Source organism: Mangifera indica, chromosome 6 (genome assembly GCF_011075055.1).
Source record: "Mangifera indica cultivar Alphonso chromosome 6, CATAS_Mindica_2.1, whole genome shotgun sequence".
In the NCBI taxonomy this organism is placed as follows: domain Eukaryota; kingdom Viridiplantae; phylum Streptophyta; class Magnoliopsida; order Sapindales; family Anacardiaceae; genus Mangifera; species Mangifera indica.
In genome coordinates this window covers 2,213,043-2,226,686 of record NC_058142.1, presented here as the reverse complement: position 1 = coordinate 2,226,686, position 13,644 = coordinate 2,213,043, and the positions used below count along the sequence as shown (strand labels likewise).

At 31.1% G+C, this 13,644-nt stretch overlaps 1 pseudogene; it reads left to right on the top strand.

Annotated features, from left to right (window-relative positions):
- The first annotated feature begins 6,547 nt into the window (after window positions 1–6,547).
- Window positions 6,548–10,453, top strand: LOC123219218 (annotated as a pseudogene).
- Window positions 10,454–13,644: the final 3,191 nt, after the last annotated feature.

Genomic DNA, 13,644 nt, shown 5'->3' with positions numbered 1-13,644 from the left:
AATATGGGGGCCAACTAGGGTTCCTTTCAACAACTTCTTTCACATACCAAAGATTCCAAGTATTGATTAAAACTAGCGAGAGAGCAAAACAAAACTTTGCTTCTCCAAATGCACATTGAATTATTTATGGAGAATACTTTCTTCTGATAGGCCATTGAAGGTTTCTCTCTGTCATCTTCTACTCTTCAAGTGGCCACTACTTTCCAATAACCAGAACCAGCTATTTTCATAGGAAACGAATTATTAGGGATTTTTAACATAATCATGGGCGCCTTTTGCTAGATTCAACTCATTGATCTATCAAGATAAAGACTTCATGAGTTTATTTAATGAGGTCTTGTCTGGAGGTATATTCATATTTCACCGACACTATAATTTAGTTTATTTTTCTGTTGTCCAGACATTATCTATGTTGAAATGTGGAACAAGTTTTTGGCATATGAAAATAACATTAACTTATTATAAATGTTAATCCTAGACAAAAGTTAAACTTGATAACCAGTGGATCGCGGTAGTCGCATACCAGACAGTCTAATCTAAAGAAGCAATATTTACGTATATCACTTTCAAGAGATAATTTGAGTGATAAAATAAAAATTTTTATGTATAAAAAAGTACAGATTGAAGTCTTTTACAGTAATATATTAAAATCAAACTCTTAATTTACCCAGTTTAGATTCAAGAAAAAAAATAAAAATTAGAGAAGCTTGAATGGTTTTAAATTTACTGGGCATATATGTTTTCGCAGAAGCAGTAAAACACTGCCACTTTCATGCATGTTTAATATCCGTAAACGGAGGGCAAAAGACTATTTCCTGCCCAAGGTTTGTTGAAACGAAAATTTTCATGCTTAATATTTAAAAAACTAAATTTTCACTCCTTATCTAATTCCGCCAGTGAATTTCGTAAAGTGAATAGGGTTGGAATGTCATTTACATAGATTTTCTAATTTTTTTCTTTTTTTTTGTTTATTCTTTTTATTTGTCATTTCCCCTTATTTTTCTATTTTAACTTTTGAAACGTTTAGGGGAAATTGTAGTTTTTAAAAAATATTGGTGGTTTTAAAGTAATTCTTAGAGTGTTTTGGAAATTAAAAAAAAATTAGTGGTGGTTTGAAACTTTTTAAAATGACAATAACCCCACAACAAACTGACCAAAATATAATATTTTAAAATTAATTAAAGTTTTGATATTTTTTAAGAGTTTATATAATAATTTTTTGATATATTAGTAATTTAATATTAATAATAATTTAATATATTTTATAAAAACAAAAAACAACCATTTACTTAATAAATTTATTAAAAATAAATAAATAATAGACAATAATTTAGTTTTTTAAAACTTAAAAAAATAAAGCAAATGGCCTTTTAACCCATCAAAATAAATATAAAATCAGTGTCGATCAGTATATGGCATCAGGCACAAGTGAAAATCTTCCAAGTTCCAACACGCACGCTAACTTCTAAGGGAGAGTGGCATACGGCAGGAGACTTCTGAAACATAATTAGATGGCGTGCTTAAATGTAAAACATAATTAAATCTAGCTTCAAGTGGTGACTTAAGCTTTAACTGTGTGTTTAGTTGTACTTTTCAAGCTAATAAGAAACTAATTAGTAATTAATTAGCAGCTGCATATGGGGGGCATCTATTTTCTGGTGCATGGTTCATTTGTGAGGATGATGTTTTGAATTTTTGTTCTTTGTTGAGAATTTGTCAATCTATTCTTGTAGCCTCTGAGTAATATATATACAAAAATATTCTGATAAGTTCTCTGGTAAGTGTCTATATGTCTTGCTTTTGTCTGGTCAACTTTTGCTCATTTCATCAAAATTTGATAATAAAAATTAACCCAGAAAAAAAGGAAACATAAAAGAAGAGAACATATATTTTTCTTCAATATAGGTCATCATGATACATGTACTGCATAAGCGATATATCCAAAAATGAAACTTAAAGGAGTCAATATTAGAAATATTAATAAGTTATAAATCAAAATAAACACAGTTAAGGTTGGATCTAAACTGATCTAATTCTGTCTCATAAATTAGATCAACTGGGTTCAAATTGGTTTGAATTTATTTAATTTGAATTAAAGGTAAATTTGAATGAGGAGATTTGACTCATTTTTTTAACCAAATTAAACTTAAGCTAAGGATGTTAAACTTGAATTTGATTCAAATTCATAGCTCAAATATATAGTTTAGATTTGTAGTTCAAGTTTAATTAGAATTCATAATTCAAATTAGTGGTTTAAATTCATAGTTTAAGTTCATGACTTATTGACAAATTGAAGTCGTTTTACTCACATAATAGGAAAATAATGTTATTTTGTAAATGAGTTATGAATTAGAACTATAAATCTGAATTATAAATTTAAGTTATCGATTTAAGTCATAAATTGAAATTGAACTTGAGTTAAATTGAATCATTTTACATTCAAACCAAACTTTAACCCACAAATGAAACTAATGAGAGTAAAACGTTAATTTTTTCAAAATGAAAAAAAGGACATATCGATGAAAACATATACAAAGGGTATAATCAATTTTCTCTAAATTTGTGGGGTTTTTTGAAAGTCAAGGAGGGTCAACCCTCCTTGACACCCCTTCCTTTTCCCATATTTGTATGATAAAAAATGATTTTATATATATATATATATATATATATATATATATAAGGTAAATAAAGTGGGTATTTTAATCCATATCCGCAATAAACTAATTCATGCACATCTGTAAAAGTACTGAAGAAGTTTCCAAGAAACTTCCGACCGGATATTATATTCGGAATTAGTATTCACGTGACGTTGCACACAACACCATGCATGGCAATGGCATCATCTCATCACTATCAGAAACTTGTCTAGACCCTTCTCCCCTCTTTCAGAAATTGTTATTCTACTTCAATTAAAAACAGTGCTGTCGAATTCCCAAATCAGATTCGATTGCTCCAATTTCATTGACTTCAAAATTTAGTTTTATCTTCAACCATACATTATAATAATAAGAGTGACACAAAATTTATTTATTTATTTATTAAATCCCACCAAATGACACATACAAAGCAGTTTATTATAAGTAAATTACTTAAGAAATGTTAAGTTTATCCTCGTGTTGATCTTCTAATACTTAACAAAAGGATAATATCATTTAACTAACTTTCACTTTCAATAATTTTATTATCAAAATCCCACTAAAAAATACAAAAAAAAAAGACTTGTGTAGATATATTAACCCACTAAACCTTTGGGCGAATGATAAAATAGTGGGATATGTTCCAAAAATTACAAATATGATTTTCAACCCAATCAATGTTTGTAAGTATGAGTATCTTAATAGTGAGCAAAAGACTTGTTATGTTGACATGTTAAAGCAAACATGTTCATGTCAAATATGTCAGCATTGTTATATTCCTTAATGCACATGCAGTAGCTCTCACATGAGTGATGAATCTATTCGATTGCTCTCAATGAGGTGCATCCATTCTACACAAACACAACACAAAATTATCTGTGCTAAGAATAGTTATCTGCTTGAAGATCAATCAAAATAGATTCATTTGGAGAATCCTTAGATCATTTGTCTTCCGTTGTGAGCCTCGACATAACATGACCTGTGGCTCAACGAGCCACACCAAATTAAGCAAAACCTGACTTAGTTTAGCTTGTAGATAGGTCTACCTTAAAGCGTAAACCATGAACCTTAAACTTTAAACTCTAAACTGTAAATCATGAATCATAAATCATAAATTCTAAATCGTAATCTATACATTGTTGAACGTACTCTAAACCCTAAACTATTAACCAGAAATCGTAAATCGTAATCTACAAACTGTAAATAATAAACTTTAAACCATGAACCTTTAATCATAAACTCTAAGTCCTAAATTGTAAGCCCTAAACTATAAACTGTTAATGAAAACCATAATTCAAAAATCATAAACTTTAAATTATAAACTATAAAACATAAACTATAAATTATAAACACTAAACTTTAAATTGTGAACTATAAATCCTAAACTTTAAACCCTAATTGTAAACCATAAAACTCAAACTATAATTGTAAACCCTACACTATTGACTCTAAACTTTAAACCATAAACCATTAATTGATTGGGAACAAACTTTGTATATTTTAGGCACTCAAATATGATATTCATATGAAAAGTAAAATTGGTGAAGATATTTATATAAAATGATTGAGAACAATAGATCTAATGATTAAGAACACACAAGTCAAAAAACCCCCTTGCAGGATGTGTTCAAGAGTCATTTCAAGGTTTATCCCTATAACTGGGAGCCAATGGGGTAAAGTCTCTTGCAAGTGTTATATTGTCTGATCAATAAGTGAGGGTTAAAGGTGGTTGCCCCTTGTGAGGGCTTCTGGGTGGAAACCTGAACAAAAAACTTAAGGTGGGATTTATAATTTAAAAAAAAAAAAAACAATAAATTAGATAAATCATTTTACCGAAGCAAAATACCAATTTGCCTCTCTATGAAAAATATCATTTTATATATATTATGCTTACCCATTTACCCCAAACTTTTGGTATTAAACACAACTACCCCCTGTTAAGCATAATGCCTACTAATTACCCTATATTTATTACTACCCCCTATTGAGAGTAATGCCTACTAATTACCTCTAAAATGTCTATTATAAAATATCAATTACCCCCTCTTTTTTTGAATAATGTCATTAAGTGTAATACCAACCAACTACCTCTAAAATGTCTATTATAAAATATCAATTACCCCTTATTATTTTGAATAATGCCATTAAGTGTGATTTGCCTAATAGACATGATCATGCTTACTAGGCAAATCACACATACCAACATTTATTTTTACAATTTCATGTTATGTCTACTTTTATCTATAAAAAATCATATCATAATATTTTTAAAATCAATTTTCCATCAACATTGAAACAATTTTCCCATAAAAAAACACAACAATCATCCACTCAAGGTCCACAATCATACCCCAAAAGTACAACATTGTTTTAAACACTAAACATGTAAAAATCAACATCCAAATCTAAACACTCATCCATTTTATAATTTATACTAAGCCCAAAACTTATTTACAACAAGTTTTATCTTGCAAATCATGATTTTTGGTGGAAAATTTTCTATCTTTAGGTTAATATATGATTGTTTCTACTGTAAAATCTTTTTTATATATGGAGGTAAAGTTATTCAACCCTATTTTATTTACCATATCCATATAATATTATAAGTGTTAGTTAAAATTGTATAAACCCTTCAAAATAATTAATTTAATTAAATATCATTTATTTGGTTAACCATTAAAGTTAGAGGTGGCGATGGGTCGGGTCAGGCCAATTCATGAAAACTTTAAGGTCCAAGACATGAGCTTATATACAACAAATTGGGCCGGTTTGGGTCTTAAATGGGCCAAACCATTAATTTTAATAATTTTTTTTATTAAATAATTTTTTAAATTACATTTTTTTAATTAGAATACATGTTAAGAAATTAATTTATGGTTAAAAAAACAAACTTATTTATAATAAGTGAGTTGAATTCTCATAAGCAATCTTACTAATGTGGGATCTAAAACATGAGTTTGGTTAAACTTTCTATTTTGTTTAACTTGTATTTATAGCGCATAAAAGAATAAGTGATTATATTCTTTTAGATATAAGACTTTTACACTTACACTTTTGCACTTTGCAAAGAGTCTCACATCTAAAAAATAAAATTTTCTCTTCCTTTACCCACTATAAATAAAAGTTAAACAATATATTTCGATCAAACTAAAATTTTAGTTATCTCATATATTTGAGATTGACCCAAAGAACTTAAACTCATTATTTTAAGTCTAAAATATTTATTTTTTTATAAATATTTATAATATTTATATTATAATTATTAATTATAATTATAATTTTTAAAAAATTATGAATAGTAATGGGTTGGGCTGATCCATGGGTTGAGTTTGACATGCTATAGTGTTGGGCTAAGTCTCCATTCGGCCCGACCCAATTTTAGCTTGAAAATCATGATTTTTGTTGAAAATTTTCTATCTATATTTGATTTGGGGGTTAAATATGATTGTTTATACTGGATAATCTTTTCTATACAGAGTAAAATTGTTTAACCCTATTTTATTTACTATGTCCATATAATATTAGAAATGTTAGTTAAAATTGTATAAACCCTTTAAAATAATTTATTTAATTAAATATCTTTTATTTGATTAACCCTTAAAATAAGATTAAATTATTGGAAAGCAAGTTCATAACATAAGTTTAGAGATATAAATTTATAATGAGAATTACTTTTTAAGACAATGATAATACTTTTTAAACCATTCAATTATTATGAATTAATAATTATAAATATGTCTTAAAGTAGTCTCATTGGTTAAAGTGGAGGTACATACATAATCTCATATAAATGTATCATATAATTCCTCTGTTCCCTCCATTTAATTGAAAACGGTGAAAACTGAACGACGTCGTTTTTAGTCCAACTTGTGCACTTAATGCACTTAAATCTCAACCTCGCATTCACAACATAACAAACTGCCTATTTCTTTCCTTGTCGGTCTCGTTCTCGCATACTATAACCGAAATGGCCGCCACCTCGCTAAAACCTTCGGTTTCACTTCCGCCTGCGCAACATAGACCTAAAAGCTCGGATTTCAGACGATCATTTTACTCACCGTCGTTAAGGTTCTGATCTCCCGTGTCCCCTCACACAATGGTTCGTCCACCGTCCGATCATCGTTTGCCGCCAAAATGGTCTCGTTCTCTTCTGTCACTCCTGCGACGTCGCTTGATTTCCACACCAAAGTTTTCCAAAAGGAGAAGATCTCTCTTACTGGCCACGACGAGGTACTCTCACAACTTCTCAAAAAGAAAAAAAAAGTTTTACATTTCTTTTATTCGTGTTACGGTGTCGTTTAAATGAATATATATTTCATTTAAACTGTTTTTGTTTGCAGTATATTGTGAGAGGAGGGAGAGACTTGTTTCATTTGTTGCCCGATGCTTTCAAGGGGATTAAGCAGATTGGAGTCATTGGCTGGGGATCTCAGGTTTATTCTCTCTTTGCCTTTCTCACATATTTTTGTGTATGTTTATATGATCTTTTTTAAGGATAAATTTATTTATTTGATCTTTTGTAACATGTTATAGTGTTTACATTCAATTTTCCTTCACAAATTTTATGTTATGAACTGTTGTAGGATAGCTCATTATAATATTTTGTTCATCCGGCAAAAAGGTCTCACTTTGATTTAATTTAAATATTGTATTAGAAAGACATAGTTAATAACAGTTGTTTATCGAAAAGTTAAAATTATGTAGTTGTTTTACAATATTTCTCGCTTTTTTTTGACCTTATTCCTAATATGAAGACACTCTTAAAAATGAAATAAGTAATGTAAGATAAAGCAGGGGAAAATTTTAAAAAAGATTTCATGAACAGAATTTGTTATTGGCTTCAGAAACTATAAAAGTAACATTTTTTGAAAAATTGTTAAGCAAGATGGGGCAATAAATTATAGAAATAACAAAGTTTTGAAAACTGAAAAATTCAGTTTTATATTCTAAATTGGAATCTTCCTTTATTGTTTGTTCTAACCTATGGGATTTTACCCAATTTGATAAGGGCCAGCACAAGCACAGAATTTGAGAGATTCACTTGCAGAAGCAAAATTTGATATTGTAGTAAAGGCAAGTTCTGTTTCAATAATTTTGGTCCCCTTCTGATTGATCTTTACTTGACTCTATAGTTATTGCTTTTGTGTACTGCAGATAGGATTGAGGAAAGGCTCTTGCTCTTTCGCTGAAGCTTGTGCTGCAGGATTCACTGAAGAGAGTGGAACACTGGGAGATATATGGGAAACTGTTGCGGGAAGTGATCTTGTCTTGCTATTGATTTCTGATGCTGCACAGGTTGAGTAACCCTTCAGTATTTCTACGGCTGTGATTCAATTATGTTGAGAAATCCTCCTATTTTATTAAACCATTGTTTCTAGTGCCTTTGTTATTGCGTACATGATATAGTGTTGCATTAAACCAATAATCTTATGCTTTATTTGTTTCCACAAAATTTGGAATTGGAATAAAAGGTTGTAATTCCAGTTCCAATTTTTGAGTATTGTTTATACTGAAGTGCAAAGACTTTATTCCACTCAAGTAAAATTGTTGCAGCCTGAGACAGCCTTGGTTGATGATTCATAATTATGTTATAATAAAGTTGATATTACTCATTTTGAATTTGATATGTTTCAAGTTTTTAAAACTTAGAAGTCTAAGTATCTTAGCCAAGCAATTATACTGTTTTTACAAGTTTATTCAAATTTTGAGGATGTGACTCTGTAGAATACAACAATAGAGTTCAAGGCTGGCTTTCTTCTTGCTTTTAGTTTGTATATTTAATGGCTTATGCATTTTTAACTCATTGTGCTCAGGCAAGTTTGCCTTCAATACTATATTTTGTTTGATTGCTATCAGTAATTTATTTTTCTATGTGATGCAGGCAGATAATTATGAGAAAATTTTCTCCCACATGAAACCAAACAGCATCCTTGGCCTTTCTCATGGATTTCTTCTTGGTCATTTACAATCCCTGGGCCTTGATTTTCCAAAGAACATTAGTGTTATTGCTGTTTGTCCCAAGGGAATGGGACCTTCTGTAAGGAGACTATATGTTCAGGGTAAAGAGATCAATGGAGCTGGAATTAATGCCAGTTTTGCTGCTCATCAGGTCTCTCTGTCGTTTATCTTTCTTGCCCAATTTGTTTCTCTTAATATGCATTCGTTTTACCAAATTGCTCACTTCTGAACCTGTGCCCTAGTGAAGTTAATGAATGCTGATTCTCTTGTTTTTCGAGCAGGATGTTGATGGTAGGGCTACAGATGTTGCCTTGGGGTGGTCTGTTGCCCTTGGATCTCCATTTACCTTTGCCACCACATTGGAACAGGAGTGCAGGAGCGACATTTTTGGGGAGCGGGGTAAGCTTGGTGGTTTATTTGATTATTTCAACTTTTTTTCTCTCATTCACAGTATCTCTTTATGCCTTTATTTTGTCATGTAGGCATATTACTAGGTGCTGTTCACGGAGTTGTGGAGTGCTTGTTTAGAAGGTACACTGAGCATGGAATGAGTGAAGATTTGGCATACAAGAACACTGTTGAGTGCATAACAGGAATTGTATCAAAGACAATCTCAACAAAGGTTGCTTTTGTGTTATCAACACTCTCTCCTTTTTGAATATGTGCACTGTTTCATTGGGAGAAAATGTACTTGTTCTGGACTTATTTATTTGTTTGCATATATTTGTATTGTTAGGGTATGCTGGCTGTGTATAACTCATTGTCAGAGGATGGAAAAAGGGAATTTGAGGCTGCATAAAGTGCCTCATATTATCCTTGTATGGACATTCTGTATGAGTGTTATGAAGATGTAGCCAGTGGGAGTGAAATTCGCAGTGTTGTTTTGGCTGGACGTCGATTTTATATAAGTTGATATTATTTTTATAGACCTTCTTGTGATATTCTAAGTCTTTAATAAAGCTTGGTAAGTCAGCTGTTACTGGGTGGTTGATGTCACTTTTCAACAGGAAAAGGAGGGCCTACCAGCATTCCCGATGGGTAATATTGATCAAACTTGGATGTGGAAAGTTGGTGAACATGTTTGAGCAACACGATCCTGTGGTGACCTGGGTCCGTTGTATCCTTTCACTTCTGGGGTTTTTGTGGCACTTATGATGGCCCAGGTAATATAAAGTATATCTTTTGGATCAATTTTCTACTTTCTTATCCAAATTTAGTGGTTACAATAAAATAGATATCATGCTTAACTGCCTAAAATTTGTGTATGCAAAATTCCAGATTGAGGTGTTGAGGAAGAAGGGGCACTCATACTCAGAAATAATCAATGAAAGTTTGATAGAAGCAGTGGACTCTTTGAATCCTTTCATGCATGCTCGAGGAGTCTCATTCATGGTTGATAACTGTTCCACAACTGCACGGTTGGGATCCTGGAAGTGGGCCCCAAGATTTGATTACGTCCTTACCCAGCAAGCTTTGGTAGCAGTTGATGCAGGCACTCCTGTAAACCAGGATCTCCTTAGCAACTTCCTATCTGATCCTGTTCATGGAGCTGTTGAAGTTTGTGCTCAGTTGAGACCAACTGTTGACATCTCAGTGCCCCCCAGATGCAGATTTTGTCTGCCCTGAGTTGCGCCAGTCTAGTAGTTAGATTCAGATGGATTTATCTTTGCCAGAATGCATCTTAAAACGTATGAGTGTGGAACTGTCTCTTAGGCTTGTAACGTTTTTCATCTCATCCTTTGTTATGTTGTATCTGCAGGAATTAAGATGTCCCTTAATTCAATATTTTGTACTTTTATCTACGAGTTGAGTTTGATTTTGATTGATGTGGATGTTACTTGTCTAATTCTGTTTCAGGCTTTTTATCTTATTCAAGTTTACTGCATATTTATATAGAAAAACATGAAGGCTATGGTGTTTGAACTGACACTGGTTTGATGACTCTAGATTTGAACAAGAAAGAAGAAAGAGCTGCGTCAGTTGTTCGTAGAAACCTAGGTAGATTTCTCTCATTTGACTCCAAACTTCATATTTTGAAGTTTTTATATGAGATTATTTTTTCCAAATGAAATTTAGACTTCCATGGCTACTTGAATGCATTCCCTTCATGGAAAGTACATTATTGTGAGGTAGTCAATATAAGTTGTTCATCCTTAATTCGTGTTTTGAGTTAAGAAGGCAGCATAATTTTACTAAATCATTACTGAATGTAGAGATTGTTCATGTCCATCAAACTCTTCATTGTTTACCTCTGTAAACTAATTGGTTTTTTCGTAAGGTCTCTTCTCATCCCTGCAGTGAGGCTTGAGACGACTCATGTCATTATCACTCGTTTTCATATATCAAAATAAATCTTTTCTGTTACGCTGAGGAGATAATAAACTATTCTAGCTCCTTGCCCCAGAAGAAAATACATATGACATGGACAGGCCGCCCTGAGATTACGTCTTTAGGAAATTTGTGTAGTCGTATCAACGAATTCTAGCACGCTAAGTTGTTCTGAATTCGTATTCATTTTGACATCAGTCCTAGTTCAAAATCGCCAATTTACAAAGTTACTTTTATCCCTTTGCAAACACCAAATTCTGAAACTAAAGTTGGTTCCATAAATTCATCCAAAACAATTTTGGGGCTCCTAGAGAAGAATACTGGGATGTTGATAAGCTTAATTTTTTCCAAAAAAAATGATGGGTGTGACAATTCATGAATAAGTCAGTTGGATTAAACAACGGGTCAATATTAAACTTGAAATTTTGAGTGATAAGAAAAAGAAAAGATTATAAATTTAATAGTGATGGGAAATAATAATTCAAAGTCATGACATTTAAAGTCTAACCCTTATAAAGGTTTAGAAATTTAATAACTTTGAAATTGATGGATACAAATTACTTAAGGGGCGTTTGGTTTAAAATATATAATCTCCGTTGTATTGATAAAAGTTATATATCATTAATTTTTTCCATTAATTTAGAGTCTAAATTAATAAATGATGGAGAAATGGTTGCAAATCTCTATTTAAATAATTAAATAGAGATTTATGAGTTTATTGATATAAAATAAATATGTATCTATCATTTAGAAATATGTATCTGTCAATCTCAAATTGATTAAATTTCTAAACCTTTATATGGGCTAGACTTTAAATATTCTAATAGCTACTTTCTCTCTTCCGACTATCTTATCTATGAATTCCCACACACATAGGGCTTTTGAAAGGCCATTATTATTTTTTTTGGAAAAAATTAAGCTTATAATGTAATCATACAGTCAGAAGCCTAGTGTCAATAAATAAAAAAAAAATACTAAAATTTATCTAAGATAAGCCAATTTTAGATAAAAATTAAAATTAAACGGTTAGATATTTGACAGTTTTGATTATTTTTAATTCTTATGCGTAAAACTAGTTAAGAGTCGGAGAAAAGACATCTTAGAATGGATAAAAAAGATATGATTCAACCGAAATAAAACTTGTTAACAACGCTTAATATGATTTCTCATATGAAAGTAAAAAGGTAACGAGGGTTTAAGTGACTATTTTTAAGCTTAGTCATAGCAAATATTATTAGAGATGACAATTTTAATCCGAATTTAGAATTTTTAATCCTACCGATAAAGAAAATTTTCAACCTCGCTAATAAAAAATGATGGCACCCCCCTTATCCCTTAGACTCATAACCCTATTCTTGAGCTGCTTGTGAATCAAAGACTTAGTATTTTGGTCCTCTAAAGCCAACCACTGAATCCTCTATCACTGCTTTTAAAAAGCCTCCTCATCCTTACAAAAGCAAAAAGCATCATTTCGCAAGGTCTCTCTCCAAGGCAACATACTCAACAAATAAAGGATTTGCATCTAAAGTCATAAGTGCCTGAGCCCAGTGCTTTTTAGCCTCTCTCATCTTAGCTGAAATGTGACTAGAATCCCTAATGTGAAGAGATTTTAGCTTACTTTTCAACTTTTTCAATTTCTATGTGAGGCAAAACATGGAATTATTATCTATAGATGGCTCCCACACTTTTTGAACAGTCTCCAAAAAATTTTCATAATTAGCCCATAAGTTTAGGAATTTGAAAAAGGTAGGTGTCTTATCTCATGGAGGCCTAAACTAAACTACCATAGCATACCGCAACAGATAGTTCAGGTTCGTGTTTCTTTTTCCCAGAACTTGCTTCTTTATTTCTTTGTACTCTGATAATCTTGTATACCTGTTAGTTAATCGTGTGAAAGAAGCATAATATTATTAAGTTCAGTACATGTATCTCATTAACACAGTTATTCTGAACTGCCTGCAGATATCTGATTGTTTCTCTACGATAAACTGAAACTGAAATTAATTTCCCAGTCAGGGATAAAACTTTATTGCTTTTGTGCTATATGGTTATAAGTTAAATCATCAATCCAACACAGTGTACCATACCCAATTTTGAATACTTGGATAGATATCCAAATGATGTATCATATGATTTATTATTTTTAATTAACAGTGAAATTAATTATATAATGATACAATAAAACTATGTGTATCTATTTTTAGTACATAATTTATGTACACAGATAAGATATTATCATGTGATTGAATTTTTTTTGTTATATGATGACACATATTTTAAAATCACCTAATTACATGATGACACATCACTGTATATATAAATTATGTATCAAAAATAAGTATATATAATATTACTCATAATAATATATCACCAGGTATTTAAATAAATATTTAAAACTGGATGTAAATAGCATTACTCAATAACTAGACGTGGTCTTGGCTGCTCAATTATGCTTATACGCCAGTGATGTCAGGCTAAGGTAAACTTGAACTCAGCTTATGATACTCAGAGGGTCATTTCTTGCTAGTCGCCGTCAGCTTTGTAAAATTTGTTTCAGCATGATGTGGACTTTGCAGACTACTTGCTTCTGAGCCTTTTCTTGAAAGCTTATCCAAGTGATCTTGTTACTGTTTTGTATTATGATGGGGGCCTCAGCACGGGGATCTCTTATCAAATTTTATAAATTTCTTGTGTTGGATAAATAAGTCCAAAAACAATCAGT